This window comes from Narcine bancroftii, chromosome 6, assembly GCF_036971445.1.
Source record: "Narcine bancroftii isolate sNarBan1 chromosome 6, sNarBan1.hap1, whole genome shotgun sequence".
NCBI classification, from domain to species: domain Eukaryota; kingdom Metazoa; phylum Chordata; class Chondrichthyes; order Torpediniformes; family Narcinidae; genus Narcine; species Narcine bancroftii.
In genome coordinates, this window is record NC_091474.1 from 150669126 (window position 1) to 150676722 (window position 7597).

General features: G+C 44.0%; 1 long non-coding RNA gene across 1 annotated transcript in view; it reads right to left on the minus strand.

The window, feature by feature from the left end:
• LOC138736591 (uncharacterized) overlaps positions 1 to 7597 on the minus strand; it is a 206642-nt gene that overhangs the window by 198049 nt on the left and 996 nt on the right. Inside the window, exon 2 of the long non-coding RNA XR_011340420.1 lies at positions 2059 to 2216. This is a non-coding gene — a long non-coding RNA (uncharacterized lncRNA). The remainder of the gene's footprint in view (positions 1 to 2058; positions 2217 to 7597) is intronic.

Here is a 7597-nt window from a genome sequence, read left to right on the forward strand (position 1 = left end):
AGAAGAGACACACACTACAGGAGTAAATTCAACACTGGTTTATTATGCTGGCAGCTCTGCTCATAAAGGGCTCAGTAGCCCATCTCTAACGTCATCATGCCACCCGACTGGTGGCATTACGATCCGCTTCCTGGGATTGGTCATTTAGTGCTACCCGGGGAGCAGCCAATCAGTGAGCCCTTCTCATCCCCGGGTGTGGCTGTTTCCTTAGCTCCACCCAATTGGCTGCTGCTGGCCAGCCCATCAGAGTGGGGCACTGCAGCTGCATGCTGCTGAGTCAAGCAGTGGCTTCGAAACACATAGCCTGTCTCGGCCTGCTGTGTAGGCCGCGGGCTCCCATTGTTGGGTCGCCGCTTCGGGTGTGGCACGTTTGGCGGCCTGCTACAGTTGTAATTTTTTTTGTCCTCTAACTTCATTCATCTAATTTGGTTTACAACTCCTCCAGACAGATCTCCTCTGATAAATAAGCTTTCACCTCTTTCTCTCACCTGAACACCACCACCACATGTGTCATTCAATCTCTCCCGTTTGCCACTTGATCACAGATGTTCCCTTTCTTCTCTACACCTCTCCCACTTCTCTGCAACTTATACCATGTTTGGCTTCTCACTTTTCCTCATTCTAAGGCAATTTCATTCTCCTGAAGCATTAATTCTGTTTCTCCCTTTGCAGGTGCTGCCTCCCCTGTTGAGTATTTACAGCATGATCTAATTTTATTTCAAATCAAAAGTGGCCTTAGTGGTAATCTTTTGACATCTTTTTGAGCTTTTATCTCCTGCTCCACATTTTCTGGGAGAAATTTCCTTCGCACGCACGCACGCACGCACGCACGCAGGCACGCAGGCACGCAGGCACGCAGGCACGCAGGCACGCAGGCACGCACGCACGCACGCACGCACGCACGCACGCACGCACGCACGCACGCACGCACGCACGCACGCACGCACGCACGCACGCACGCACGCACGCACGCACGCACGCACGCACGCACGCACGCACGCACGCACGCACGCACGCACGCACGCACGCACGCACGCACGCACGCACGCACGCACGCACGCACGCACGCACGCACGCACGCACGCACGCACGCACGCACGCACGCACGCACGCACGCACGCACGCACGCACGCACGCACGCACGCACGCACGCACGCACGCACGCACGCACGCACGCACGCACGCACGCACGCACGCACGCACGCACGCACGCACGCACGCACGCACGCACGCACGCACGCACGCACGCACGCACGCACGCACGCACGCACGCACGCACGCACGCACAGAGTTCAAAGAAGTCTCCCAATAATTGTATCTAGTGCCCTCTTCTCCAAGGCCATTTCTCACAATTCCTAGTTTCTGCTCCTGATGCCAAACTTGCTAGTTTCGGGCAGTACTCTTGGAAAATGATTCCATCCTTAGGATTAAATGGGCTAGCAACTCACACTTGCCCAAGGCTGCAATAAAACAATGTTCTCATCACCTACAACAGAGGGATGGATGATGTTAACAGCACCCTCACCCCCAGCTGAGCAAGTTTATGAGTGTTATACTCCTCCCCATGCTAATCCCCCCCCCCCCCCCCCCCCCCTCTAACAGTCATTTTGACACTGACCCTGACTCTACAGTATTGCATGTGTGATCTCAGGATCACAGTATGTGCGGATGTGGCAAAATTCCCCTAACCTCACGCACCATCTTTTATCTAATAAAGGACAGCATTTCATTTTCCTTCCTCATTGTCTGCTATACCTGCTATATGTTTGATATGTAAGAACACATTGATCCCTCTCTGCCTTTAGTTGTGTTTCTCTCTTTAAGCATTTTTTTCTGTCTATTAAAAAGGGCAGCTTCATATTTCCTCTCATTACATTCCAGCTATGAACTTTTGGCCCACATATTCAGTAATCTATATCCATTTGTAGTCTTTATATTCTCCTCCAAGGTGACATTCCAGTCTATCTTTGTATTATCAGCCAAGTTACCTACAGAACATTCAGGAGTGTTCACCACCTTGAAGATGGCTTAATGAAAATAAAAAAAAAATGAGCTTACCTGTTTATGAAGAAGGCCTACAAGGAGAATCCAGTGTTCCTTTCTCACTAAACAGCCTCTGGAGCCATCTTCTGGAGCTGAGGGAGGTGGGACGAGTCGTTCGGTAGCTCCGCCTTTCACCGTGATGTCATCCACACACCCCGAGAAGGGAAAGTGGCCTACACCCAAAGATGACGACCAAAGAGCAGGTATGAGCACAGGTAGAGATCTGTACAAGGAGCTTTAGGACTCAGGCAGATCTCCTGCACAATTATGGCATACGGGATTTTAAAAATCCCGCTCTTGGGTCACGGGCTGATGACATCATCATGATATCATCAGCCCACTCCATTGCAGCCGCTTTCAGCGGCATTGTCTACAGGAAGGAGGTGGAGAGAGCCACCCCACCTCAGACTCTACCCCCTCAGGCAGATGGGAGTCCACCTCTTGAACCAGCCCTCGGAGCTTTCAACAAGTTAAGTAATGTAAAGGTGGAGAATATCTGCCTTTATATTTGCTTTTTTAACTATAAAAAAAGCCTAACCCGCCCCTAAGTGATCCATATTGACTGCGTCACTAAAATCACTGTGGTAGCCCATGAGTCATTGGTTATTAACCTGAAAATGGTCCATTTATCCCAACTCTCAGTTTTCTATTAGTTAGCCAGTGCTCTATCTATGCTCATATATAGCTTTTAAGTCATGACCTCTTACCTTATAGAATATTTTCTATCCCATCTGTCCTCTACATAATTTTACTTGCCTCATTCTGGTCACCCAGAACTTTGTCCACTACAAAGAAAACACACACAGTCTATCCAGTCTTGCCTTATAGCTGAAATGTTCCATCCAAGACAACATCCATTTGAATCTTCTCTGCTCCCTTTCCAGTGCAATAACATTCTTCCTATTGTGTGGTGATCTGAATTGCATAAAATACACCCCAATGATCCAACCAATCTTTTATATAATTGTACAAAAACTTCTAGAAAACTCATTTTCTATGCCCCATCTAATGAAGAAAAGCATAGCAAAGCCTTCTTAACTAATTTATCTGATTGATCAAAAGATATAGGAGTAGAATTAGGCCATTTGGCTCTGCCATGTGCATTATTGCTAATGTACTTTTCTCTCAACCTCATTCTATTGCCTTCTCTTTGTGACTTTTGATAAGAAATGGATCATTTAACATTATATCAAGATCCCTCTCTTCCTTGGGACTTCCTTGGGTCCTATCATTTATTGTGCATATCCTAGCATTATTAATCTTTCCCAAATGCAACACCTTATATTTTTCATAGTTAAATTTCATTTGTCACTTCTCCTAATTTACCAGCTGAAATATATACCAGTAATTCAATATCCAAAATCTACTCTTCCCATTATCTACAACACTGTGGTGATTGGGAGTTAGTAATCCTTCTGACCACTAGAGGGAGTCACAGATGAACGTTCCACCTAATGTTAGATGCTAAATGTGTACTCCATGAAGTCGTGAGTTGTTAATAAAAATAATTAATACAAAGGAACCAAAGTTTCTTTATTGCAATAAAAGAAACATCATGTGTTTAGAGGAGTCAGCATCAGGAGGGGACATGGAAAGTGTGAAGTCTCTTAATGCTGTGAATTGGACCAAGAATGTCAACCATGAGTGGCAGTTGTTCAAACAATGATTTAGCTGTACCTGCCAGCCATTAACTTGATAGCAAATCAGATGCATGAAAAATTGCTCTGCTACTTACCGTGGTGGGACCTCAAGCACTAAAAGTTTTCAACACATTTGTTTTTGCTGAGGCAGATGATCAGGGCAAGTTCAACAAGGTTATCAAGATGTTTGATGAACACTGCTCACTAAATAAAAATGAAATATTTGAGAGGTACGTGTTTCATTCATGCTCGCAGCTGGAGGCAGAGAGCTTTGATACTTTTTAATGGACTTGAAATTGAAAGCAAGATCATGCAATTTTGGACTGCTGCAAGATTCAATATTCTGTGATCATATTGTGTTTGGAATTATTGACAAGAAAGAGGTTGCTATAAGAGATGGAGTTTATCTTAGCTGGAGCTGTGAAGATATGCCAGGCCAGTGAATTAGCTCTGCAGCATGTGAAAAAGTACAGTGTGAGAGAAAGAGCCAATGAAAATGAAGGCCACAGTGTCTGGACACACACATAAACAGAGAACAAGACATAGGAAAGACAAAAATATGGGAAAGTATTCAATTGTAAGCGACGTGGCAACTCAGCTAAAACCTAAACAATACCCAGCCTATGGAAAAGTCTGTAACAAGTGCAAAGGACAAAATCACTATGCAAAGCAATGTTTTTCCAAAGGGAAACAAAACAGAAGTGACTGTGCACACTATAGAAGAATCTGCCCTCAGTGATGCATTCTTCATGGGCATGGAAGTGCAGGAAGGTTTCAAACCAACAGACACTTAATAGTCAAGCATGAAGAGTTGAGCAGGACAAGTGGACGTTGCCATTGCATGCAAATGGAGCAGATATTCCTTTTAAGCTGGACATGGGGGTGAAGGCCAATTTGATCTGGAGGCACAACATCAGGGCAAGGAAGATAAAGTCATGCATCCATCCAAATTCTGTTCAGCTCAAAGTCTACAATGGATACGAAAAGCACATGTAGACTCATGGTGAAAATTCAAGGTAAAGAGCACTACCTCAAGTTTGCAGTAGTCTCAGATGGACATGACTAACTGCTTGGTGACAAAGCTTGTGAAAAATTAGGCCGAGTCAAGAAGGTATACGGCATTAAAAGAGCTAATGCACAGAACAGCGTAAAGAAAATATTATATCAATTTCAAGACATCTTCAAGGGGTTTGGAGTTCTACCATTCACCTATAAAGTACACTTAAAGGAGGATGCACAGCCAGTATGCATGAAGGCAGGTTCCAACATCACTAAAAGAAAAGCTCAAGCAGGAACTCGACCAAATGACGGCACTAGGGGTCATAAGGAAAGTGAGAAGCCCACAGAATGGGTGAATTCAATGCTGTGTGTCAAAAGAAGAACCTACGCGTGTGGATAGATCCAAAAGACTTGAATGCCAATTTAAAGTGGAAATGTTATCAGATCGCAACCAGGAATGCATCCTGGGGCTTCTGGCAATTATAGCTGCATGAAGATAACACAAAATACTGTACACTCAATACACCATTTGGCCGATACTCATGTTTAAGGATGTCTTTTGGAATTTTCTCAGCTCCTGAAGTGTTTCACAGGTCAATGGGGCACATAGAAGGCATAAATGGGATACGGTTGTTTATGAATGACATGATCCTAAGGGGATCCACACTGGAGCAACGCAATGAGAAGCTTATCAAAGTGCTACAACACATCCAGAAGTATGGATTAAAGTTAAACAAGGCAAAATGTCACTTTGGGGTGAAGGAAATTATTTTTCTAGGAGATAAACTGTCAGAGGCAGGTGTGGAGCCAGACAAAAGCAAGGTGAAAGCAATTCTAGAGATGCCCAGACCCACTGACAAAATGATATATGGAGAGTGTTGGAAATTATCAATTTCATTGGTAAATTCATTCCAAATTGGTCTTCTAAAACAATGTACAAGGAAGTTGTTACATGAGAAATATGAATTCAAGAGGACAACCAACCATGAGGAAGAATGGGGATGAATGAAGACCATTCTAACTACAGAACCATTGCTTTTAACATTCTTTGACCAATCCAGAATGACAAAAATATCTATGGATACTTCAAGAGATGGAAAAGGTGCTGTACTACTTCAGGCTGTGGGAGAAGATTGGAGGCCAGTTGCATACACATCAAGTAGGATGACATCTGAATCTCAATATGCATGGATAGAGAAAGGGTGCCTAAGTCTGGTCTATAGACTTGAGAAATTTCACAGCTCTGTGTATGGTCTACTAACATTCATGACAGACACAGACAACAAGCCATTAATAGCCATAATCAAGAAAAATCTCAGTGAGATGTCACTAGGAATCCAAAGGCTGATGATGAAGCTATAACATTATAACTTTATGTACACTCCAGGGAAACTTATTGTGCTGCCTGATGCATGGTCCAGGGCAGTGATGCAGAGTGAACAGTGGCATACCTAAGGTATGGAACGTGCCCTGGACACCACTTGAAGGGAGGCACCACTGAACCGATTCTATTAAAGTCAGAAAAGCCAGCCTCTGAGGAGCAGAATTTTTGGGCACTTGTGTCTGTGCCTTGACTTTGCTGCTGCTAAACGGTTCAAACTCTGGAGAAGTGACGTGCCGGTTACCATTTGAATGGAAGTAAATGCTGTGATCTCCATGGAGACAGGACTGAGACATCAGCCCGGGGGTCGAGGTCGAGACATTAGCCATTAGAGTGTGGATCCAGTGGTGAGGGCCAGCCCAGTCCAGCCATTACCATCGACCACCCCTGCCTTGAGTGGCTCCAGCACCATGTTTACAAGGCATTCAGCCTGAGCGCATCCAAGTATTTCGAGGACGGTTCAAGGAGCTGCAGAAGCTCATCACCCTGTGCTTCCTCAATGACGTGCATGTCGAAGGCTACCCGCCCGTCCTGCTGGTCTTTAGGAGCAACTACCCCCAAGCCTCCATAGGTCAAAGCTCTGCTAAGTATAGAAAGAGAATAAACTGAAAAAAAAAATCTTTGTTCACATCATAGACCAATTTGCATCCATGAAAGCAAGGAAGTTGCAGTTCTAATTTTCATGTAAAAGATTAATGAGCTTGACTTGTATTTTTGATCTGATATAATGATATAGTTATCTAAAAGATGAGTATCATATGTTTGGACAGGGGCACAATTTCAGGGCTTTCCGTAGACACTATTTTCTGTAGATATACCCCTGAGAGTAAAGAACATGAGAGAGATGTGAATCTCCATGTGAACCTGATCACTGAATCTCATCCAACGTCTGATTACAGCTGAACCAGAAAAGGGCACAGTTCTACAGAAGATCATCAAGAATCTGAATGAAGGTTGGCCCAGAGGTGTAGATCTAAAAGTGGGGTTATCTTCAAAACCACCCTTGTATCAAAATGACTTAATACCAATGACATTAGAAAATAAAATCCTGGACAGTTGGCACCGTAAAGAGATAAAATGTAGCGAGGATTGTTATGAACAAGGACAATTTATGACATTTGAACAGCTAAAAAAAAGATATTTATCAAATAGAACTTCCTTCTGTTATCTTCAGTTGAGATATTTTTTAAGAAGTAGTCACAACCCTGCCAATGTGTAGTTTAGGACCAGCCATAAACCTGCCAATGTGTAGTTTAGGACCAGCCATAAACCTGCCAATGTGTAGTTTAGGACCAGCCATGACCATTTTCCATTGGAACCAGAACTGTATTTATTGAGCACCTTATGGCCTTTGGCACAAAACTATCATAATATCAAATACAGTTTGTGAGGACTGCACTAATTGTAGCCAGGAGATGTATCGCTGTTACATGGAGTCCGATGGAATATGGAAATGCAAAATTGTGCCCCCCTGGAAAAGATAACATAATCTAAGAAAGAAATTTGACAGGTTTAATGGTACTAACTGCAGAGC